Consider the following 25,588-nt stretch of genomic DNA (forward strand, 5'->3'; position numbering starts at 1 on the left):
CTGAAGGAGACAGGAAGGATATATTAGCTAATTCACCCCAATAGGTCCCTGACAGGTTTGGATGAGGAAGCATCATATTTATCTTGGAGTTAGGGACACTGGGTTGCTGAGAGACTGCAGATTGCCTAAGGTCATAAAGTAAATCATTGATAGAACTTAATCCAGAAGCTGGGTCCTCCTCTACCTCATTGGATGGAGAGTCAGTTTACACAATTGCACAAGCTACAGCAATTCAATTTGCATGGATGACAGAGAGATCCATTATGTTTTGGATCATCTGAAATCAGAGGTTTAAGAATTTTCAAATTGGATTCAATTCTAAAACTTCTTTTCTTTTCCTATTTTAGAATACTGCGCAGGCTTTGGAGTCTACTCAGAGGTCGCTTTGGGCAGTTACTTCTTAAACCCAGCAGCGAATCCTTCCTTTGTGTGGCTGTTGGGGGGAGTGGGTGCTAACGGCACCTGGAACTTTGTGGTATTTGCTATAATTGCTCAGTGGTTGGTCACTTAGTCTGCATTTGAAATAACTTTGGAAGAGAGAGCAGGGCTGTCAAAACTGTAATCATGGGACTAGGGGAATTCTTCAGGGTCAACTTCACGGTAGCAGGAATGGAAACTCTGCTATACCGCACAGCAGTTGCATCTCAGTTTTTGTGTGTTGGGCACTAGAGACCACCAACTTTGGACAAGGGACTTAGTACTTAGGTTATGAGCTATTGACCCGCCCTGGGCAGGACTTCCCTCCAAAGAGTTGGCCTCCAAGTCCTAGTGGATCAGCAGCTCACAGTGAAGGGAGGTAAGGAAAGCTCATGGCCACCTCCAGGCTCCCCTTGCAGGCTCTTCCCTAGACGGGACTCTAGGATCTCCATCGGCTAACAAGGGTGTGCTGGACATTCTCCATTCATCCCTCCAGATCATTCTCCCATCTTCCCAGACCTTCTTGGGCTCCATCACCCTGGCTTCCCTGCCCTCTGGCTTCAGGTTGGGTTGTGCCACTGGCAGGAGATGGAAGGACAAGAGAAGAGAGAAGTCAAAACACATACCTGTTCCCTCCTTCCCTGAGCCCCATTTTCCCTACTTCTCTCTCAGCTCCTCCTGGTAGAGCACATGACTACTTTTACTGATTCTGGTGACAGCCCCCTTCTTTTGCCCTTCAGCCCTGGAGGTGGTGGGGTCTTCCTGGGTGCAGTACTGAGTAGACGGTAGGGGCATAAAAGGGGACAGGGAGCCAGACCAAGATAGTGCCAGTGTGCCTGGTGAGAGGGGTGCTGGCTTGGACCAAGGTGGGGGCAGTGGAGTAGAGAGAAGTAGATTTAGGGAATTTTTTTAAAAGGTGAAGCTGATGGGGTAGATGGAATATGAGGTGTGACAGAGAGAGGTGACCCGGAGGCTGCTGAGGGTTTTGGCTTGAGCTGCTGGAAGGATGCAGATGCCAGTAGCTGAGATGGGGAGGACTGTTGGGGGGGCAGGTTTGGGGATGGGTTGGGGGAGGGGACCAAGAATTCCATTCTGGACCTGTTAACTGTAAGAAGTCTGTGAGAAACCCGAGTGGTGACCTCAGATTTGTGACTGTTGTCAATGTTTGAATGGTAGCTTTTAGTTTCAAATTATATCACCCTTGGTGGCTGGCTTTCTCTGAGGTGAGTTTTAGGAAAAAGAAATATTTACAACCGTGGCTGTAGTGATTTTGAGAGTAAGCCTCAAGGCAGAATAGGCGATGCCTATATTTTCCATTGATTCAAAACCGTCTTTGCATACTTAACAGATTCAGGACACTTGTGGGAATTTATTCTGAGCCAAGAGACTTTGGACACTGTTTTACCAGCCTGGCTATAACAACACCAAATCCTTTTAGAGCAGGGCTGTGTGTTATGGCATCGTGCAATGAGGGTTTCAAGCCAGCCACAAAAGCAGACCTCATGCAAATTGAAAGCACACATTGAGCAAAGCCCCAATTTGCTGGTGTGTTAAAGCTTTGCTGCCCTTTTAGGTATGTTTTTGCTTTTCAGTGTTATTCTGGTATCTTTTCCTTGTGCTTTTCTCTCCACATCTTTATTTCCGAAAGTTCTGTTTTCTTGTTGGCAGTGCCACTGTTGCTAATTGCTAACTTCTAATTGAAGTTAGACTATGAGTCGGGAAAAGAACACTAGTGTTCCTTGAGCAGCTATTATATTCTGGCCATTGGATACCTTCCTAACCCATTTAATCCTTAAAACAATATTTGGAGATAGGTATGGCTGTTCCTCCTTAACAGATGAGGAAGCTGAAATCAGTGAGGGTAAATGATTTGCAGAAGGCCTGAAGCTAATTGGTCACAAGAGTTGAGTTTCCGGTTCCAACTAGTGAATTTCCAAGGTCCGGGGGCTTCAACTCTGTCCAAGCAGAGTTCTCTCTTCTGGCAGTTTGGTGCTTCTGGATATCAGTTCATTCACTGCTTTGTCTGGCTCCCTACCGATAAAGAAGAGGTGAGCAGTGGTAATATTTCCGTGCCTCACGTTCCTTTCATAAGTGTTTCTACAAGTTTACCGGGATGTATGGTGCCTGCCTACTGTGTGCTCGGTGTTGGTGGGAGGTGGCAGGTCCTCAGGGGGCTTCCACTCCAGCAAACGTTACGTAAGGAATTACATGGGAGAAGTGTGGGGGGCAAAGGAAGGAGCCGTGCTCTGCGTGTGTGCATCTGTGTTTCGGGACCACCTTTCACCCCACCTCAAACTCTAAACCGAAGAGTTGTCCAGCCAAGGAGATAGAAAAAAGGCTCTTTGCAGCAGAAACAGCACCAACCAAGTCCTGAGGTCAGGCCAAGATTGGATTAGATGAGATTGCACAGATGCAGTGGGTAGAGGGGGAGAAGGGGGCCTGCAACAGATAGAAGTGCTCCACTCTTTGGTACTAACTGACTCTTGTACTTTTGCCTTTTTTTTTTAAACATCTTTATTGGAGTATAATTGCTTTACAATGGTGTGTTATTTTCTGCTGTATAACAAAGTGAATCAGCTACATGTATACATATATCCCCATGTCTCCTCCCTTTTGCGTCTCCCTCCCACCCTCCCTATCCCACCCCTCTAGGTGGTCACAAAGCACCGAGCTGATCTCCCTGTGCTATGCGGCTGCTTCCCACTAGCTATCTATTTTACATTTGGTAGTGTATATATGTCCCTGCCACTCTCTCACTTCGTCCCAGCTTACCCTTCCCCCTGCCGTGTCCTCAAGTCCATTCTGTAGTAGGTCTGCATCTTTATTCCTGTCCTGCCCCTAGGTTCATCAGAACCATTTTTTTTTAGATTTCATATATATGTGTTAGCATACGATACTTGTTTTTCTCTTTCTGACTTACTTCACTGTGTATGACAGACTCTAGGTCCATCCTCCTCACTACAAATAACTCAATTTCGTTTCTTTTTATGGCTGAGTAATATTCCACTGTATATATATGTGTCACATCTTCTTTATCCATTCATCTGTCGATGAACACTTAGGTTGCTTCCATGTCCTGGCTATTGTAAATAGTGCTGCAGTGAACATTGTGATACATGACTCTTTTTGAATTATGCTTTTCTCCAGGTATATGCCCAGTAGTGGGGTTGCTGGGTCGTATGGTAGTTCTATTTGTAGTTTTTTAAGGAAGCTCCATACTGTTCTCCATAGTGGCTGTATCAATTTACATTCCCACCAACAGTGCAAGAGGGTTCCCTTTTCTCCACACCCTCTCCAGCATTGTTTGTAGATTTATTGGTGATGACCATTCTGACTGGTGTGAGGTGATACCTCATTGTAGTTTTGATTTGCATTTCTCTAATGATTAGTGATGTTGAGCATCCTTTCATGTGTTTGTTGGCAATCTGTATATCTTCTTTGGAGAAATGTCTATTTAGGTCTTCTGTCTATTTTTGGATTAGGTTGTTTGTTTTTTTGATATTGAGCTGCATGAGCTGCTTGTATATTTTGGAGATTAATCCTCTGTCAGTTGCTTCATCTGCAAATATTGTCTCCCATTATGAGGGTTGTCTTTTCGTTTTGTTTATGGTTTCCTTTGCTGTGCAAAAGCTTTTAAGTTTCATTAGGTCCCATTTGTTTATTTTTGTTTTTATTTCCATTTCTCTAGGAGGTCGGTCAAAAAGGATCTTACTGTGATTTATGTCATAGAGTGTTTTGCCTATGTTTTCCTCTAAGAGTTTGATAGTGTCTGGCCTTACATTTAGGTCTTTAATCCATTTTGAGTTTATTTGTATGTATGGTGTTAGGGAGTGCTGTAATTTCATTCTTTTACATGTAGCTGTCCAGTTTTCCCAGCACCACTTATTGAAGAGGCTGTCTTTTCTCCATTATATAGTCTTGCCTCATGTATCAAAGATAAGGTGACCATATGTGCATGGGTTTATCTCTAGGCTTTCTATCCTGTTCCATTGATCTATATTTCTGTTTTGTGCCAGTACCATACTGTCTTTAATTACCGGAGCTTTGTAGTATAGTCTGAAGTCCGGGAGCCTGATTCCTCCAGCTCCGTTTTTCTTTCTCAGAATTGCTTTGGCTATTCGGGGTCTTTTGTGTTTCCATACAAATTGTGCAATTTTTTGTTCTAGTTCTGTGAAAAATGCCACTGGTAGTTTGATAGGGATTGCATTGAATCTGTAGATTGCTTTGGGTAGTATAGTGATTTTCACAATATTGGTTCTTCCAATCCAAGAACATAGTATATCTCTCCATCTGTTTATATCATCTTTAATTTCTTTTATCAGTATCTTAGAGTTTTCTGCATATAGGTCTTTTGTCTCCTTAGGTAGGTTTATTCCTCGGTATTTTACTCTTTTTGTTGCAGTGGTAAATGGGAGTGTTTCCTTAATTTCACTCTCAGATTTTTCATCATTAGCATATAGGAATGCAAGAGATTTATGTGCATTAACTTTGTATGCTGCTACTCTACCAAATTCATTGATTAGCTGTATTAGTTTTCTGGTAGTATCTTTAGGATTCTCTGTGTATACTATCATGTCATCTGCAAACAGTGACAGTCTTACTTCTTCTTTTCTGACTTGGATTCCTTTTATTTCTTTTTCTTCTCTGATTGCTGTGCCTAAAACTTCCAAAACTATGTTGAATAATAGTGGTGAGAGTGGACAACCTTGTCTTGTTCCTGATCTTAGAAGAAATGGTTTCAGTTTTTCACCATTGAGAACAATGTTTGCTGTGGGCTTGTCATATATGACCTTTATTATGTTGAGGTAGGTTCCCTCTCTGCCTACTTTCTGGAGAGTTTTTATCATAAATGGGTGTTGAATTTTGTCAAAAGCTTTTTCTGCATCTATTGAGATGATCATATGGTTTTTCTCCTTCAATTTGTTAATATGGTGTATCACATTGATTGATTTGTGTATATTGAAGAATCCTTGCATTCCTGGGATAAACCCCACTTGATCGTGGTGTATGATCCTTTTAATGTGCTGTTGGATTCTGTTTGCTAGTATTTTGTTGAGGATTTTTACATCTATGTTCATCAGAGATATTGGCCTATAGTTTTCTTTTTTGTGACATCTTTGTCTGGTTTTGGTATCAGGGTGATGGTGGCCTCATAGAATGAGTTTGGGAGTGCTCCTCCCTTTACTATATTTTGAAAGAGTTTGAGAAGGATGGGTGTTAGCTCTTCTCTAAATGTTAGAATTTGCCTGTGAAGCCATCTGGTCCTGGGCTTTTGTTTGTTGGAAGATTTTTAATCACAGTTTCAATTTCAGTGCTTGTGATTGGTCTGTTTATGTTTTCTGTTTCTTCCTGGTTCAGTCTCGGAAGGTTGTGCTTTTCTAAGAATTTGTCCAATTCTTCCAGGTTGTCCATTTTTTTGGCAGATAGTTGCTTGTAGTAATCTCTCATGATCATTTGTATTCCTGCAGAGTCAGTTGTTACTTCTCCTTTGCATTTCTAAATCTGTTGATTTGAATCTTCTCCCTTTTTTTCTTGATGAGTCTGGCTAATGGTTTATTAGTTTTGTTTATCTTCTCAAAGAACCAACTTTTAGTTTTATTGATCTTTGCTATTGTTTCCTTCATTTCTTTTTTATTTCTGATCTGATCTTTATGATTTCTTTCCTTCTCATAACTTTGGGGTTTGTTTTTTTTTTTCTGTCTCTAATTGCTTTAGGTGTAAGGTTAGGTTGTTTATTTGAGATGTTTCTTGTTTCTTGAGGTAGGATTGTATTGCTGTAAACTTACCTCTTAGGACTGCTTCCATAGGTTTTGGGTTGTTGTGTTTTCATTGTCATTAGTTTCTAGGTATGTTTTGATTTCCTCTTTGATTTCTTCAGTGATCTCTTGGTTATTTAGTAGCGTATTTTTTAGCCTCCATGTGTTTGTATTTTTTTACAGTTTTTTTCCTGTAATTGATATCTAGTCTCATAGCATTGTGGTCGGAAAAGATACTTGATAAGATTTCAATTTTCTTAAATTTACCAAGTCTTGATTTGTGACCCAAGATATGATCTATCCTGGAGAATGTTCCATGAGCACTTGAGAAGAAAGAGTATTCTGTTGTTTTTGGATGGAATGTCCTATAAATATCAATTAAGTCCATCTTGTTTAATGTATCATTTAAAACTTGTGCTTCCATATTTATTTTCATTTTGGATGATTGGTCCATTGGTGAAAGTGGGGTGTTAAAGTCCCCTACTGTGATTGTGTTACTGTCGATTTCCCCTTTTATGGCTGTCAGCATTTGCCTTATGTATTGAGGTGCTCCTATGTTGGGTGCATAAATATTTACAATTTTTATATCTTCTTGGCTTCATCCCTTGATCATTGTGTAGCGTCCTTCTTTGTTTCTTGTAATAGTCTTTATTTTAAAGTCTATTTTGTCTGATATGAGAATTGCTACTCCAGCTTTCTTTTGATTTCCATTTGCATGGAATATCTTTTTCCATCCCCTTACTTTCAGCCTGTATATGTCCCTAGGTCTGAAGTGGGTCTCTTGTATACAGCATATATACGGGTTTTGTTTTGTATCCATTCAGCCAGTCTATGTCTTTTTGTTGGAGCATTTAATCCATTTACATTTAAGGTAATTACTGATATGTATGTTCCTATTACCATTTTCTTAATTGTTTTGGGTTTGTTTTATAGGTCTTTTCCTTCTCTTGGGTTTCCTGCCTAGAGAAGTTTGTTTAGCATTTGTTGTAAAGCTGGTTTCGTGGTGCTGAATTCTCTTAACTTTTGCTTGTCTGTAAAGGTTTTAATTTGTTTAGATCCTTGCTGGGTAGAGTAATCTTGGTTGTAGGTTTTTCCCTTTCATCACTTTAAATATGTCCTGCCACTCCCTTCTGGCTTGCAGAGTTTCTGCTGAACGATCAGCTGTTAACCTCATGGGGATTCCCTTGTATGTTATTTGTTGCTTTTCCTTTGCTGCTTTTAATATTTTTTCTTTGTATTTAATTTTTGATAGTTTGATTAATATGTGTCTCAGCATGTTTCTCTTTGGGTTAATCCTATGTGATACTCTCTGCGCCTCCTGGACTTGATTGACTATTTCCTTTCCCATGTTAGGGAAGTTTTTGACTATAACCTCTTCAAATATTTTCTCAGACCCATTCTTTTTCTTTTCTTCTTCTGAGACCCCTATAATTCGAATGTTGGAGTGTTTAATGTTACCCTAGTGGTCTCGGAGACTGTCCTCAATTCTTTTCTCTCTCTTTTTTTTTTTTTTTTTTTTTTTTTTTTTTTTGCGGTACGTGGGCCTCTCACTGTTGTGGCCTCTCCCATTGCGGAGCACAGGCTCCGGATGCGCAGGCTCAGCAGCCATGGCTCACGGGCCTAGCCGTTCCTCAGCATGTGGGATGTTCCCGGACTGGGGCACGAACCCATGTCCCCTGCATCAGCAGGCAGACTCTCAACCACTGCGCCACCAGGGAAGCCCCTCAATTCTTTTCATTCTTTTTTCTTTATTTTGCTCCCTGGCAGTAATTTTCACCATTTTATATTCCAGCTCACTTATCCATTCTTCTGCCTCAGTTATTCTGCTATTGATTCCTTCTAGAGTATTTTTAATTTCAGTTATTGTATTGTTCATCACTGTTTGTTTGCTCTTTAGTTCTTCTAGATCCTTGTTAAATGTTTCTTGTACTTTCTCCATTCTGTTTCTGAGATTTTGGTCATTACTCTGTATTATTTTTCAGGTAGGTTGCCTATTTCTTCTTCATTTATTTGGTCTTGTAGGTTTTTACCTTGCTCCTTTGTCTGTAACATATTTTTTTTGTCATTTCTTTCTTTCATTATTTTTTTAAAGGATGGGACTGTATTCGTGTCTTACTAGTTGTTTGGCCTGAGGTGTTCAGCACTTGAGTTTGCAGGCAGTTGGATAGAGCTGGGTCTTGGTGCTGAGATGAGGACCTCCAGGAGACCTCACTCTGATTAATATTCCCTGGGGTCTGAGGTTCTCTGTTAGCCCAGCAGTTTGGACTCAGAGCTTCCACCACAGGAGCTCGGGCCCAACCTCCGGCCTGGGAATCAACATCCCACAAGCTGTGTGGCATGGCAAAAAGAGAAAGAAAGAAAGAAAGAGAAAGAAGGAAAGAAAGAAAGAAGGAAGAAGGAAGGAAGCAGTACAATATCAAAGAATTAAAAAATAAATTAGATAAAAAATATATTAGGAAAAATAAAAGTGTAATTTGAAACAACTGGTCGCTGTGGGTTCCTCCCATCCCCTTAGGTGCCTGTGTTCCCCCACCAGTGCCAGGTAGGTGCCCTAGTTGTGCGGAGACGTGAATTCCGTGTCCTCCTAGTCCGCCATCTTGACTCTACCCTCCTTTTGAGTTTTTCATTTCATGATATTGTAGCCACTTTCCAAAATAATCTGAGGATTTTTTTTTTAAGGTTAGGAAGAAGCCAAGGACAAGAGCCAGCATGGCTGGACTGAGACTCATGAAATCGTGTGTTGGCTAAATTTTTGAGTGGGCTTACAGTCAGGTCCACCACATGCAAATGATTATTAGGAGATGGTTTTAATTGGGAGGACTGTCAGCCGAGCTACCTCTGTTATGGGAAGACAGTTTCTCGAAGACTGGGGAGTGCTTTAGAGGGTAGTCACCTAAACTGAGCAACGTCTGAAAATACGAATGAATGTATCTACCCATGTGAGATGAGGCGATAGAAAAACTCCCAAAATCTGTTGTAAGGGAAGAAACTTTTGTGACTCTAAACATCAAATTTCAGCACCTAATTAGACGAAAGGTGGATGTTTCCTAGCACAAAAGCGTCTGCGTGGCCCAGTCAGTTTGAGTGGTGGCCTGAATGGCATGCACTGTACGCCTAGCTGGTGTGGGGCTGGTGTGTGAACTTGGCAACAGATCTGGCACTCTGAGCCATCGTCATTGTTTAACCGAGTTTTATCTTACCTCCCTAGCCTTTCCCTTCTTCTAGAGCACAGCCAAAGCTGTCACGTCTATAAATGAATAAGAAAATCATCTTAACCCATCTTCCCTCTTAGCATAAATATCCTATAGTGTCACCAACATTTTTCTACCCTCAGATTCACTTATGGTCGGTCCCTTGGAGGAACGGAGGGAATAAAAGGAATGAAATAGGCACTTTCTTATTTGCCCTACATAAATTGTTTGTCACTAGGGTGAGTAGGTGAATAAATGCCTTTTTGCAAGGCCATTGTGAATATCTAAAGTTCATCAGAGCCTTTAAGGACTAGGATAAAATGCATTTTGCATGTTCCCTTGAGAAATCAAGTTTCACTGCATCTTATTGCCCTCGATGGAGGTACAATTTTTAAGCACATATGGCCTACAGACCCATGCTTTCATTACTTTTCTTCTCTCATAACCCTCAGAGTTACTGGATAGATGTAAGATAAATAATTTGTTGGATCATTTGGGCTAGTACTTAGAAAAAGAATCTGACCTTCTAGGTGAAACGTGCTGTGCATGAATACACTGCAGACCCGAATACACTTCTCACACACGAACGATGAAACAAGTGCGTGGAACCCACCAGAGGGAGTGTGGCTTTACTGCACCAGATCGAGGCGATGGATGCCCTTTGCCACGTGAAGGATGGCAGTAGGTTATCATTTTTATGATTTCCAGTGTTCTGTTACTGATAACTAAATTCCCATTAGTTGGGATTTTATAAAAGAAGTTTGCTATGAATTTGACTTTGACTCTCATACAAAATGATAACATTTGTGCTCTGTAGAGTTTCACTGTGCTTTTTAGACGCCTAGAATACCGTATAGGGTTTTTTGTTTTTTTTGGTTTTTTTCGGTACGCAGGCCTCTCTCACTGCTGTGGCCTCTCCCGTTGCGGAGCACAGGCTCCAGACGCGCAGGCTCAGCGGCCACGGCTCACGGGCCCAGCCGCTCCGCGGCATGTGGGATCCTCCCGGACCGGGGCACGAACCCGCGTCCCCTGCATCGGCAGGCGGATTCTCAACCACTGCGCCACCAGGGGAGCCCCCCCATATAGAGTTTTATACCATAGCTGCAATCCTGAAGAAAGTTGACATCTAGTTTGGTGAGGCTTGATTGAGAAACCAGTGGAAATGGCTAGAAATACACCGTGGACTTAAATCATTTCTAGCTGGAGCTGGTTTTTCTGTGGGTATCTGCATGAGTTGTAAAGAAAATAGTTTTCCCAATCACTCAGAAGTGGTTATCCACATTCCCCTGGTACAAGCCCACGTGGGCCGTTCTAACATCCTTCCCATAGAGCAGGTCGCCAGGCGCGTGGCCAGGCCTGAGCTTTAAAATGCAGGACACTTGGGAGGAAAACCGTTCTATCACATCGATTCTGGGGAGTTAGGCGGTTGTGGTTGATGGGTACTGCCAGAACCGAGTCGGGAAACAGAAAGTGACTGGGTGACACTTGCTGACCCAGGAAGGCACTCGTGGCAAGCATCGGACCTCTTACCATGAAGGAAGGATCAGCCAGAGAAGCACCTCCTGTGAGTCCTAACTTTTGTGAAAATAAGTCTCTAGGGAAACAAAGCCCTTGTGACTCTTGGCCTGAGTCTGACAGCTGCTAGGCTTGTTAAAGAAATGACGGCGGCCTCCAGGAGAGACATAGGCAGCTTGGAACACGAAAGATTGTGCTCTGCTTTTGCATCATGTGTGTGGTCAGCTGTCAATTAATAAAACTTGGCTGAGAGTCAGAAAACTAGGCTGCAAAAGCCCTTTCAGGAAATGTTTATAACGTGGAATTATTCTGATCTTCATTGTGTTGGTTGAAAAATGGAACAATGGCTTGCTCATAACAAATTGTTCAGTAGGGAAAAATGCAGTAATGGGAATTTCTGGGTAAGTAAATAACAGAGTGAATATGACAAAATTTGTGGTAAAAATGAATGTGAGCCCTTAAAAATATCAGAAGTGACCTGAGTTTTGTGATTTGCTATTATAGTCCTTGTGCTGACTTTGAAGCGATACCTTCCAGAGTAGTCCTCGGGCCAAATCCAGCCTGCCTCCTGTCGCTGTAAATCAAGTGTTATTAGAACACAGACACGTCCGTCCGCTTGCATATTGTAAATGGCTGCTTCCTGCTCGGATGGCAGAGTTGAGTAGTGATAACAGATACAGTAAGACCCACAATGCCTAAAGTGTTTACCATCTCTCCCTGTACAGAAAAAGTGTGTTAACTTCTATTCTAGAACTTTGCCACTCAAAGCAGCATTGGTGATTCATTGGTGATTCACTGGCACATTAAAGTTTGAGAAGTAATGGCCTAGGGCATTCTCCATCTGGGGCTTTGGTGGTCAAACTCCATGAAGTTATAGGCACAATTCTGTTTGTGTGCTTATGTGTATTTTTCTGCATCTCTACCCTCTCAGAGATGGAGGGGTCTGCACCCTTCATCACTTTCTCAGAATCTGCTTTTCTGTTTTTCTCAGAATCGCTGAGCTTCATTAGGCTAGAAAAGGAAGGCCTTGACTCAGAATTCATGGATTCATGTTTGAAGTGATGGTTACGAAGATCTCACTACTTTACACCAATAAAAGTCAGACCCAGCTTGTGCTCATTTATTTATGCTTAAATAAAGACTATAAGATTTGCAGCACAGCCTAGCTATAGGATATGACATTTTATAACTATTATTAATGGATAAGGGACTACTTCATGGATATTGGTTCTTTGAGCCTTAATAGCTATTGTCATATCACATTGTGGTTCTGGAGATATTTATTACATGCCTCTCCCACCTTGGAAAAATGAAAGCCTAAAGGTCCAAAATTATAGGACTTTGTAATGACTTTTTATGGGTACCCACTAGAAATCACTGCTAGTTAGCCTGACAATGTTATTAAATATCCATCATGTATAGAGCCCTGTAGGAATTTCTAAAAGGCAGAAGACAGAATCTAAAATGGACTGAGGCTGACTTCTGATCGCCTTTCCTATGAATGTGGCTGTTTCATGTATTCTGTGGGTATTCTTTACCCTCTATCAGGCTCCTACAGTAGGTATTAGGACCAGACGATTTGTATGTCATGTCAAGTTTACCTAGATGGACACATGCTTCTGGGGATGGAAGCTGTGCAGATCAGTAGAGGGAGGAATAACAATGGTGCTTTTAGAAAACTGTGGTGTCAGAGGCAGAGAAAGAAAAGCTTAAAAATGCAGGACTATCTGACCTTGGGACAGATATTTTGACCTTGGGACAAAAATAATCCTCACAAACCCAAAAAGGTACAAATCACTTTGCTTCACAATCTAAAACTATTTTTTAATCCATTAGAGATAAATGGATGGCTAAGATGGACTACAATTAAGTATTTAAATACTTTTTGGTGCTGATTTTCCATGGGGGTGTTCTCCACTGGAACAAACAGGTCCCTGGGGTCCTGGGTTCTGGGAGCTGGAATGGAGTTGTGTTCAGGGCAAGCCTGGCTCTTGGGCTGCCTGGGACCCAGGGACTCTGAAAGTCTACCTATGAAGCCAAGAAGTTAGAGGCAAACAGTATATGACTAGGAGAGAGACCAAGGATGACTCATCAGATGGAACTAGGAGCTTCCAGACCAGAGTGTGAGGCTTTGGAAGAGGAGGGAGGAGGAAGAGCTGTGAGAGACAGGACCCCACTCTGTAGACTTAGCTCCTTGGGGTTGTGGGTTATGAAGAAAATACAGACCAGTTCAAGTTGTAGGATTCTAGGAGATTTTACTGATGTTGAGGCTTTTCTACTTCATAGGAGCAAAACTTTAGACATTCCAGGGGAGCTCAGAGGTTACATATATTTCCTAGCTGTGTCCACTTACAGGGCCTGAGAGTAGCAATATCCAATGGCCATGAGCACATCTATAAGCCAGATCTTCGTTTCTAAATACCATTCTGCAACTAAAAGGAATGGGCTCCTTGGAGAAATCTGATTCTGGGCCTGAGGAAGGGGAACCATAAGATGAGCCTAAAGCACCTTTTTGTGCCACAAAGTAAGGAAGTGCTCAAAGAATGGTGGGGCATGTCAGAAGGACATAGCAGCCAGGTTGATGGAGCTCCCAACAGCCAAACCTGGGTGGTTTTCAGCATCAAAATAAATATAGCGGTAATGGACCATAATTCATTAAATAATATAAAATCAATGAACCCATACTAATATGAATAAAATAAATAAGGAAAAGAGGACATTCTGTCTTCTGTAGAATGTCCAGTAATGTAGAATAAAAGGTAGAATTAAAAAGCATCACTGGCAGTCATCACGTAATGGTTAATTCAGGTGTTAAAGTGTGCTAAAATTAGTGGCTGAAAGCTTGATAAGGAACAGGATTTACATAGTCTCAGGCTATCTCCACAAAATATTTGATTGGCCAAAAAGTTCGTTCGGGTTTTTGTTAGCTGTGATGCAAAACCAGAACGAACTTTTTGGCCCACCCAGTATTCGTTAAATACAAAAGAGAGAGGGATTAAGGAGTCACTTTACCTTGGAGAAACCTGGGAGACACAAGTGATCAAGTTACTGTAACACAATCACTTGCTAAGATAGAAGGAGGAAATTACAACACTGTTTCTGTAATATCTCCCCTCTCCCCTGCCAAAAAAAAAAAAAAAAAAAGGAAACCTGAATTTCTTCATGAGAAAACATCAGACAAACTCAAATTTAGGGATATTTTACAAAATAACTTATGGTAATCTTCAAACTGTCAAGGTTATAAAAGTCAGGGAAGACTGAGGAACAGTTCCAGATTGAGGAAGAATGAAGAAACATGACAAGTAAATACAGCATGTGACTCTGGATTCTATCCCTTTGCATTATTAGGATATTTGGTGAAATCTGAATGAAGTCTGTGGTAGTGTACCAGTGTTAAGTTCCTGATTTTAATGGTCCTACTTCAGTTAAATAGGAAATACTTTGAGTATACAAGAGTAATGGAACCTCAAGTCTGCAACTTACTTTCAAGTGGTTTGGGGAGGGGGGTAGTTATTTGTTTTTTGCAACAATGTGAGGTCCTACGGGTATTCGTGTTTATTGAAGTTGTGTAAGGTGGTGCAAAGTTCAGCTCCGACTGCAGACAAGTGAGGAGGTTGAAGGTGGATTGGGACATTGTGTTGTCTTTATCAGACAAGCAGGTTCCAGGAGGGACAAGGAGGAAGGAGCAAACGGGAAATTGTCAGTTTAGGATAAAGGAGCATCTGCCTATAAAAGGCTATGTAATGCCAAGGGTTCCCCAGGAGGGGAGTAAGTAAATGGGGGGCAAGGAGTTGAGTCCTGAGAAAAGGGTGGGTCTAAGACTTTGATAGATCTGGATGTGGAGGTGAAAGCAGGGACCTTGAGAGGGGCTTTGAACAGCAGACGTGCAGCAATCTATGTGCTGTCCTTTGCTGGACCCTCCAGTGCCATCCTGGTAAATGGTGGCTCTTCCATCGCTTCCTCGCCATGAATGTCAGTGCCATTTGGGGACGCTCCGTGGCTATCCATAGATGCTTTGGGGCCAAGTTGGGCAGGAGGGGTGGTTTGCCGGGGACTTCAGAAGGATTACAGCAGTTTATTCTAGAAAGAGAGGTTGCTTTAAGCTCACATTGAGGTACATTTCGCTTAATCTCAGTTCTCTGAGATTCATTTCTGTTAATGCTAATGAAAATCTGGCTGGCTCCAAGTACAGGCTGATGGGAGGATTTAAGTATTACTCTTCTGCCTTTGGTGACAGGGCTGATCTTTAGAGTCCTTTTTGTGATGATGCTCTGGTCCCTTGAACATGCCAAATAAGTGAAAAGCCAAAAGAGTCTGAAATTGACTGTATAGGATTGTTTGTATTTCATGGTAACTTAATTCACAGAAGATACGAATGCCTAGCATGTGCTTAAATGCTGTGCTTTACAAAGATAAAGAACACATATTTCCTGCTCTAGGGGAACCAGAGTCTTGAGGTGAGAACTTTGAGTGAACAAGTAGTCTTAATGCATCATGGGAAGGAGTTTAATAGGGGCTGACAAAGGGCTGAGGAGCTGGGGAGGAGGGAACCTTCAACTTTGTAAGGGTTGTGGAGAGATACCTTCAAGTCAGGAGGAACAGTGTGTGTGTTTCTTCAAAGAAAGGCACAGAGGTGAGAAACCAGGAGTTGGAGTGTGTCCTGGAGCCTGGGGAGGGGGTGGGGGTGGGAGATGGGGCCGGTGTGATTAATGGGGGCCAGATCGAAGGACCTCGTGTGCCACCTCTGAGGAGTCCTGGAGAGAAGAGTGCCTCTGGGCAATGAGAGCCAGGAACTGTGCCTGGCAAAAGAGAAAATTAATCAAGAAAAGCACCAAGTCAGTGTACGACTTTGCTCAGGCTGCCGTAATCAGAAGCACCGACTGGGTGGCTTGACCAACAGAAGTTGATTTTCTCACAATTCTGGAGGCTAAGCCGAAGATCAAGGCGCCCTCAGGGTTGGTTTCTCTGGAGGATTCTCTCCTTGGCTTGTAGGTGGCCATCTTTCCCCTGTGTCTTCACATGCTCTTCAAAATATCTGTCTGTGCCCCAATTTTCCCTTCTTCTGAGGACATAGTCACATTGGATTCGGGCCACCCTAATGGTCTCATTTTACCTGAATCACCTCTTTAAAGGCCCTGTCTCCAAATATAGTCACACTCTGAAGTACTGAGGGTTAGGACTTGGATGCTGGAATCTAGGGGGAGGGGGAGGGAGGTGGGGAGACACCGTTCAGCCCATAACAGTCAAGGAGTTTTATTTTTGTAGGTCCTCATGGAAGTTTTTTGTTTTTTTTAAAAAATAATTTATTTATTTATTTTGGCTGTGTTGGGTCTTCGTTGCTGTGCGAGGGTTTTCTCCAGTTGCGGCGAGCGGGGGCCACTCTTCATCGCGGTGCGCGGGCCTCTCACTGTCACGGCCTCTCCCTTTGCGGAGCACAGGCTCCAGACGCGCAGGCTCAGTAGTTGTGGCGCACGGGCTTAGTTGCTCCGCGGCATGTGGGATCTTCCCAGACAAGAGCTCGAACCCGTGTCCCCTGCATCGGCAGGCAGACTCTCAACCACTGAGCCACCAGGGAAGCCCCTCATGCAAGTTTTTAAAGGGCAATTGACAGCTTTTCTACAAGTGTGAGAGATTTGCTTTAGCTGTATTGAGGCTTTCTCTCACCTATAATCTTAGAAATAGAAGGACTGACTAAACAGGTGGAATGGAGATGAGTTTTAATGTTTCACCACATTTGCAGCATGATGACCCTTCACCTTGGAATACTTCGAGCATGTATCTCCCAAGAACAAGGACATTCTCCTGCAAAGTCACATCATCACAGTTAAGAAATTCACCATTAAGTCAGTAATGTCATCTAATATACCGTCCATGCTCAAAAATGTCCTTTATCACGGTAGAGTTTTCCCCCACCTCAATCCTGGATCACATCAAAGATCATGCATCGGATTTAGTTACTATGTCTCCTTAGTCTCTTATGATCTGGAACAGCCTCCTTGCCTTTGTTTGCCTTTCCACTCAATTGACAGTTTTGAGGAGCCCATACCAGCCCTACATATCTTGTTCCCTCATGGTGAAGTTCAAAATGAGTATTTTGGCACAGCAATATTTAGCAATATTTCCCTGCGTCACTGCAGGAGGACGATGACGCATCAGTCTGCATTGTGGGTGTGCTAATTATGCTAAATTCGACTTGATTAAGGTGATATCTCCCTGATCTGCACATTGTAAGGATGACTTTCCTCTTTAGCATTTAATAAGCAGTCTGTGAGCCGATACTTTGAGGCATGTAAATATCCTGCCTTTCAATAAGCATTTCATCCAATGATTTTTAGTATCTATTGATGATCTTTGCCTAAATCATTCCTACATTGGAGATGGCAAAACAGTGTTTTTTAAGTTTAATCAATCGTTTTATTCATCTGTAAACCAGCGTTTGTCAATTTAAAAAGTACCCCCCCTCCTCAATTCCTCTCTTAATTTCCCCCTTCTCTTCCTGTATGTTTTTTCCTTTGAGTATCACTGTGGAGTCACAGATCCTCTTTTTTTTTTTTTTTTTTTTTTTTTTTTTTTTTTTTTTTTTTTTTTGCGGTACGCGGGCCTCTCACTGCTGTGGCCTCTCCCATTGCGGAGCACAGGCTCCGGACGCGCAGGCTTAGCGGCCATGGCTCACGGGCCCAGCCACTCCGCGGCTTGTGGGATCTTCCCAGAGTGGGACACGAACCCGTGTTCCCTGCATGGGCAGGCGGACTCTCAAGCACTGCGCCACCAGGGAAGCCCTTTCTCATTCTTTTGTACGACCACATGCTACTCATTGGGGGAGTAGAAATCAATTAGTTTCGATGAATGGGAATTAGATTATTTGTTCTCCAGCATATTGCTATTGCAAATAATGGTGAAATGAATGAATTACTGTGAACATGTTATTTTGTATTTATGGAGGTGTATTTTCAGAGTGAATACTTAGAAGTGGAATTACTGAGTAGAAGGTAAAATCATAAGTAGCTTTATTAGATAATGACGCATTCCCCTCCTACTGATTTGTTCTCTCAAGAGCAGTGTTCCAGAGTGCCTGTTTGGGGGTAGATTATTAGAGCCCTTTTTAGTTAGAATAAGGAATTATCAGTGGCTCTCAACCCTCAGTTGACATCACAATCACCCAGGGAGCTTTTTACAGATATTAACCTTGGAACCAAACCCCACAGGCACTGATTTGCTCAGCCTCCAGTGGACTTTATGAGGCATAGATTCAAATTATTTTGTCGAAGTACTAGTTTAACGTCTAAGTTTAGTTACCAACGTAGTAACTCTTTCCTTTAATGAACTTACTATTCTGGGAAGAGGTAAATGAAAGCATACTGTTAAATGCATGAATCTAATCATGCTCATGATTTCTGAATTGCCTACAAATACTGGTGACCATATATCCTTAATTTTTCAAAAATGGCCTGGTTTCTATCAGTTTTCATTCATTCTACAAGCATTTATTGAGCACTTACTGAATGCCGGTCATTGCTTAGGTACTAAGGAAAGACTACAAGACAGACCAGATCCTGTCCTTAGGGTATTCATTTTGGTTGGAGGAGACAGCAGGTAAAGAGGAGGCCACTGAACCCCTCGGTTGGCCAAATATGGGGTATGTGTAGGTTTTTGCCCTTAAGGAACTCACTTTCCAATGGGGGAGACACAAGTAAATAGAATATGATCATTATAGAAAGGGGTCCTTAGAGAACATACTAGTGGCATCTAACCCAGCTAGAGGGATGAGGGGAGCCTTCTTGGAGTTGGTGATGGACATTTGGGCTGAATTTTTCCATACTAAAAATGGGAGGGACAGCATCCCAAGCTAAGAGAATGATGTGCGTGCAAAAGGCTTAGTTAGCGGTGAGAGAGGCACATTACTTTTAGAGAAGTGTAAGTGCCTCAAAGTGGCTAGAGTGTGGGCTTCGAACCAGGGCATGACAAAAAGAAGATTGGATAGGTAACCACAGGCCACATCATCTGCTCCAGTGCCTGGTGCATAGCGGGTGTTAAATAAATCATTGGATGGTTGATCACATGAATGATGACTTGCTGATTTGTGGAACAGAGCAGTTTTGCATTAGTGTTTTGCTAAGTACATTCAAGATAAAAGGAGTTGGTGTTCCCAGTGTATTTGATATTTTATCTTGTGGCTAAAGCTGATTTTTTTTTTAATGCAAAAGGCAATCAGATTATGAAAGTAGCCATAATTGGGAAGGGTCACCTGGATGATGGATTGATGGACAGAAAGAAAAATCTTTTCAAATTGTTTCCACGATGTTCCTGTCTCTTTATCTGCTTATTATAATCCAGCTTCAGGGATAGATGGCATTTTAAAAATGTGTAGTCCTTTTGGCCCTGAGAGCCCTCGGAATGTTTCCCATCAGCTAAAGAAAAACAAACGGACTAGACTAATAGACAGCACTTGTGTTCAGTGATGTTAGCTGTAGAATGACTTCCTCAGGAAATTGTGTTGTGTGTGAGTCTGCTTCTGTGGTTTCATTGATATTCCAGATTAGACTGGAAAATGGAGGAATTGCGACAATTCAAGCAATCATTTGAAGGACAGGAGTTCTGGGGGAAGCTGGAATTGAATTTGCAGCTGTAGCTGTGGGTCACTGTGAATCACCTTAGACTTGAATTTCTGTAAGCCTTTGCTACTTCTTCCCTCCTTTAATGTAGGTTAAATTCGACCTTGTTTCATTTTAAGTTACTCAATATCTTGAGAGCATTAGAGAATTATTTTCCGAAATAGACCGGCTATCTCAACAAACCAATGTCATCTGATTCCTGTGACCTACATCGGCTAATGGCTGATGAGACATCCATTTTCATTTAAATCTGTATTTGTTGTTTTATTTCTACTATTATTATGTCTCTATGAAAAGTGTCATAATATGCATAAAGCAAGGAAACAGCTCTTTTCTCTGTGGTAAGAGTCATTGAGTTTAGTAGAACCGTAGAACCAGGAACAAGGAAGCTCGCTGCCATAGTATAACTGGCATAGAGATTTGAAATATGCTTTACCATTTCTTCTGCTAAAATATCTTGAATTAAGCAGCGATAGATTAACTGTGTTATTAAAGGTACTCATAAGATAAGAACAGACTGACAAAAGCTCAGCAATGTGAGACATAGAAAATTACCATTTGGTGATTGAAAACACATGCTTGATACCAGGCATGACCTAATATAGGTGGGCTCCATATAGAGGTGGCTTCTAAAATCCTATCAGTTTTATTGGCTGGCCTGACTCTATTTTAATTTGTTTTCTATCAATACTTAAAAAGTGAATGCTTGTTAAATCAGACTTTTAAACTCAAAGATAGAGTTTGGGTAATTAAAAAAATATTAACTTCCTGTTTTTAGATACATTTTATGACTATTCTAAGAAAGATGAGTTATTGAGAATTTTTTTCACAAATGAAATGAAAGCTGAAACTCAGTAAGTTATTGGTAGATTAAATAGACTTAAGTTAACAGGATAGTACATGGCTATTTGGGAAATGTATTTGGCTTACTGAATTGGGATAGCAATTTTCACCAAATAAGACTTATCAATTACTTTATTTAACTGAACTGCTAGCTTTGGAAAATAAGTATTCTGTACTATAAAGATACATATTTTTAATGTTTTAAGTAGTTTTAGTTCGATAATGTCTATACATGTGTACTTAAAAAAAATCAAATATCCACATATTGTGAATAACAATACCAACTTCCCTACTTATTCAAATCCAAAATACTTTAGCATGACTTTATTCCATCCAAAAAGGATATTGTGAAAGGCGTTGGTAGAAGTTATTCTTAAGTGTTGGTCATTACTGATTAATTCAGATATTCTGACTATCAATTGTTTAAAAATATGACTTAAATATTTTACTTCGGGATTCCCTGGTGGCACAGTGGTTAAGAATCCGCCTGCCAGTGCAGGGGACATGGGTTCGAGCCCTGGTCTGGGAAGATCCCACATGCCGCAGAGCAACTAAGCCCGTGTGCCACAACTTCTGAGTGCGTGAGCCACAGCTACTGAAGCCCGCGCACCTAGAGCCCATGCTCCGCAACAAGAGAAGCCACAGCAATAAGAAGCCTGCGCACCGCAACAAAGAGTAGCCCTCGCTCGCCACAACTAGAGAAAGCCTGGGCAGAGCAATGAAGACCCAACACAGCCAACAATAAATAAAAATAAATAAATTTATTTTAAAAACTAAATATTTTACTTCCCCTAAAATTGAATGTATTTGATGTGTTGGAGATAAAATTGCAATAATTCTGTAACAAAACCAGTTTAAGATGTAAGAATTGTCCGTCTGTTATTTTCAAAAAAATGAATTGGATCTTATGTGGCCTATATAGAAAAATATACTAACAGATCATGACACATATATATCCCCCCACACACATGCAATATTTAGAATATGTATTAATATTCTAAAAAGGTTACATAATTTTAAAAAAGGTTTTGGAAGTAAATTGCTCCTTATTTGATGATGGGACCTTTAAGCTTTAATATTAAACAAGAAAGCTTTTTTTTTTAAACAGAAGTCATTTATACGTAATGTTTTTAAATAAAATGAATCTTTTTTTAAATCTGACATAGAGCCTGTATTTTTACAGTGTTTTTTGCTTTGAGGGTACTTGGTGAGAGTAGGGGGAACATTGTGTCCTAAAATGCTTAATTTTTTTCCTTGGAGCCAGCTTAAGTGCTTTGTGCACGGTCTTAGATATAAAGATTTGGATAATCCATAACCTCACATTTCAATTTGGGGCTCCTTGGAAAGTTGAATTATTTTAGTTGAGATAAAAAGAGAGTAGGTGTACACTTTAACGTGGTGTCATTTAATAAAGGAGTGCCTGCTGTGAACCATCTAAAGATGTGTCTGTTTACAGAGGAAGAACGCGCTCCGATGAATAAGTAACCAAGGGAGAGGTGGTGGATCTAAGCATTTCCCTGCGTTGATTCTATCACAGCCCGGTGTTGATTGAGAAAGGAATTTATGAGGCAAGAAGTGGCTGGGGGCCCAGAGATAGTCCTTATTTGACAATGTGATGATCTAATAATAATCACTCTGGCCTCGCACAACCCCTTATAAATATTTTACTGTAGCTTTTCAGAGGTGCGAAGAATGGGAGGTTTAAACTGCTAAGGTTTAATCTCTAGAAACTTAAACATTTGTGATTTGTGATTAATCCTTACTGATTAATTCAGACTTAAACATTTGTGATTCATAGTTCTCTTCCCCCACCTTCATTTTTTCTTGAGGGCCTATTAATGAAAATACCTATTTCTTTGTTGTCTAATAATTGGCCAGGTGAAATATAACTTCATATAAATAAAAGTATGCAGTAAAGCTAGTTTCCGTCTAAGTTTCACATGGAAGTCAGGACTTCAGTAGTTAGAAAATTTCAAGATGCAGAGAGTATTGGGTCATCTCTGTAACCTTCAGACCCCTCGCTGCTTTTCATCAGAGCCACTCTCCTCAAAAATGCTACCTCCATCGAGTGGTCTGAACCGGAGACTGGGGATCTTTCCCTCATTCCTCCCTTGGTCTCCCCCCACCTCTCTCTCTACTTCCATCCTACCTCCTAGTCCTCTTCATTTTCTCTTCCCTTTTCCTCCATCCTCATGGCCTTCATTCCAGCCTCGCCCATCTTTCCCTTTCAGCGGAACCCCTGCCAGTTCATCCTCACTCTGCTGCCAGGGGAGCTGTTAAAAATAATGCACAGTGGAATATTACTCAGCCATAAAAAGGGATAAATTCTGGGCTTCCCTGGTGGCGCAGTGGTTGAGGGTCCACCTGCCGATGTAGGGGACGTGGGTTCATGCCCCGGTCCGGGAAGATCCCACACGCCGTGGAGCAGCTGGGCCCGTGAGCCACGGCCGCTGAGCCTGCGCGTCCGGAGCCTGTGCTCCGCAACGGGAGAGGCCACAGCAGTGAGAGGCCCACGTACCGCAAAAAAAAAAAAAAGGATAAATTCTGATACCTGCTTTAACATGGACAGACCTTGGCACACATGCATAGTGAAATAGGCCAGACCCAAAAGGACAAGTGTTATATGATTCCACTTACACAAGGCACCTAGATAGGTAGTTCCTTGGGACAAAATGCAGAATAGAGGCCACCAGGGGCTCGGGGGAGGGGATGGTGGGGAGTTACTGTGTAATGGCTATAGAGTTTCTGTTTGGGATGATGAACAAGTTCTGGAAATAGACAGTGGTGATGGTTCCACTACATTATGTATGTATTTAATGCCACTGAATTATATTCTTTAAAATGGTTCAAAATAATAATGATAATGCAGTTGTGATTGGGATGCCTGTCTCCTGTGAAGTCTTCACGAGCCCTATCACCTCCCAGATAAAACCCAGGCTCTGTGTAACAGGGAGGGAGGGGCCCCTGTTCCATTCCTTGGAATCCCACCTCTTCATACAAAATAAGAACTCCCACTTCTGCCTTCTCCCGGGGGGGCTCGGCCTTCCTCCAAGCCCCTTGCTGAGAGTGGGAAGGAGGAGAAGACGGGCCCCTGCTTGGCCTGTGCCCCCCCCTTCCCCCTTCCCCCACCTCTCCTCCCTCTCCCGTCTCTCAGACCTGTTCTCCCTCCTTGGGGGCTTGTGTTGCTTGCTGCACCTGCTGCCACCTAGTGACCTGGCCTGTTCCAGCCTGCGGGGACAGGGGCTCTGATCATTAGGGCCAGAAGGGGAAGGAGGAAGAAGTGCCTTTGGGCTTTGGGGCCCGGCTGTTTCCTCCAGTCTTGCTTTAGAGCAATGGCGGCGGAGCTCATGTTTTAACCCCCGCCTGCTTCGTCATCTGCTTCTCCATTGAGTTCAGAGCCTGGGGGGAGGACTGTGCTTAATCGGTTGACTAGTTAGCGCTGCTCCAACCCCACCCCCCGGCGTGGGACCCAGCCTTCTCCTTCCTGCCTCCTGAGATGGCAGTCGTATCTGGAAGAGCCAACTGGATGCCAGGCGCTGTTCTAAGTGCTCCCCGTGTGTTAATGCATTTCAGTCCGAACAACCTATGAGGTAGGTGCTGTTATTATCACCTTTTACAGAGATACCGGAGTCACTTGCTGGCGGCTCCAGGCTCTGGTCCCTGTTCCTAACCACCCCTCATTCTGTCACATCTAGAACTCTGTGCTTTTGCATATGTTGTGTCCTTACCTTGGAGTTAAAATGCCATCTTTTTCTGTAAAAAATCTTTCCTGGCTTCCCCAGACAGATAGAGGTGCTTCTTCTTCCATTTCTACCGGATCGCCTGCCCACCCCCTGCGTTCAGCCCAAATCACACTTGTGCTCTGGTTCTGTGAGCATGGTTGCCTTTGCAGCGATGGGCCCCATCTTTTTCTCTTTCATTCCTTCAAACCTAGAATAGTGCCTCTTAATAACATCTTTGAATGAATGCATTTGTATTTGCTACTCTAGGGTTTTCTCTGTGAAGTTGAATAAACACCTTATATACAAAAGTCATGGTCCTGGGACATCTGAAAGGAACCTCGGAGTATTGCTATTTTCCCCTAAGTCAAAGCCCACAGGTAGGGTTTTAAATACACAAACGAATTCAAAGATAGAGAGCAGTGGCTGGGAGGGATGGGTGTCCGGGATGGAGGTAGGAAGGATGGGCTGGATGAAGGGCAAAAGGGACCTTTGGTGATGGAAATAGCTTGATTGGCACAGCGGTTACACAGCTGCACACATTTGTCAAAACTCGTTGAACTGTACCCTTAAAATATGTGTATTTTATTATAGATAAACTTTACCTCAAAGTTGACTTAAAAATATAAGAAAGCAAGAGGAAAAATCTTTTGGATTTATTGTTTGGTTAGGAAAGATGAGTTAATGATTGATGGCCTTTGGTTGCAGCACTGTTCAATATCTAATTTGGGAGGTTGTACGTTTTTTCTTTTCTTCTTACCTTGCCTAAATGGAAAATCAACCCTCATTGAGTTACTGCAGCCGGAAGTAAGAAAAAGCAGAAGTAATGAGCAGACTGACAGCTGACTCCCCATGGCGCTTAATTTTAGTACCGATGCCTTTAGGAATTCTTTGCAGCTTCAGTTTGAGGCTTAACTCGTGCGATGAATCATCGATATTGAGGGTAGGTAGGGAGGTTGAAGCAATGAACACTCTCTGCTCAAAGAAAATAATCTCATGAATGCCTTTTGAATAGGCTTATTTGAAGTGATAGCTATAAAACCCACCAGGTTTTTAATGTGCCATCCTTTTTTCAAATATTTTTTAAAATTTTATTTGGAGCCTCTTTTTGGCCAGGGGAGCTGGAGTTCTCCTGGCAAATACATGGGCCCTCTGGTCCTGGGTTAGCCGGGGCAAAGCAGTTCATTGATTAAAATCAAATGTTTAATATAGAATATTCTCCAGGTAACCTGAAGAACTCTTAAGGAAATCCAGAAAAGAGGGGATATATATATACATATAGCTGATTCACTTTGCTGTACAGCAGAAACTAACACAACATTGTAAAGAAACTGTACTCCAATAAAAATTAATTTAAAAAGATATCTATATATAAATTTTTTTTTAATGTGTGAAAGTAGGTGAGTCTTAACAATTAGGTGGTTTTTTAAAAATTGAGACAAGACTTTCCTGCCCTTTCAGCCTTAAGATGACTCAAATTAATGAAGCTCTCATTGTAAATCATCCACGTTCTGTAGCACTTTGAAGGAATGCTC

At 42.0% G+C, this 25,588-nt stretch overlaps 1 protein-coding gene across 12 annotated transcripts in view; it reads left to right on the forward strand.

Moving 5' to 3' along the window:
* RNF152 (ring finger protein 152) overlaps positions 1-25,588 on the forward strand; it is a 79,672-nt gene that overhangs the window by 35,085 nt on the left and 18,999 nt on the right. The window contains exon 1 of one of the 12 annotated variants that reach the window (XM_067014812.1): positions 9,915-10,045. The exons of the other annotated variants lie outside the window; for them this stretch is intronic. The gene's annotated coding sequence lies outside the window, so the exon portion shown is untranslated. Of the gene's footprint in view, positions 1-9,914; positions 10,046-25,588 lie in introns of those variants that run through there. 12 annotated transcript variants of the gene reach the window in all.

The sequence above is a fragment of the Kogia breviceps genome, chromosome 15, assembly GCF_026419965.1.
Source record: "Kogia breviceps isolate mKogBre1 chromosome 15, mKogBre1 haplotype 1, whole genome shotgun sequence".
NCBI lineage: Eukaryota > Metazoa > Chordata > Mammalia > Artiodactyla > Physeteridae > Kogia > Kogia breviceps.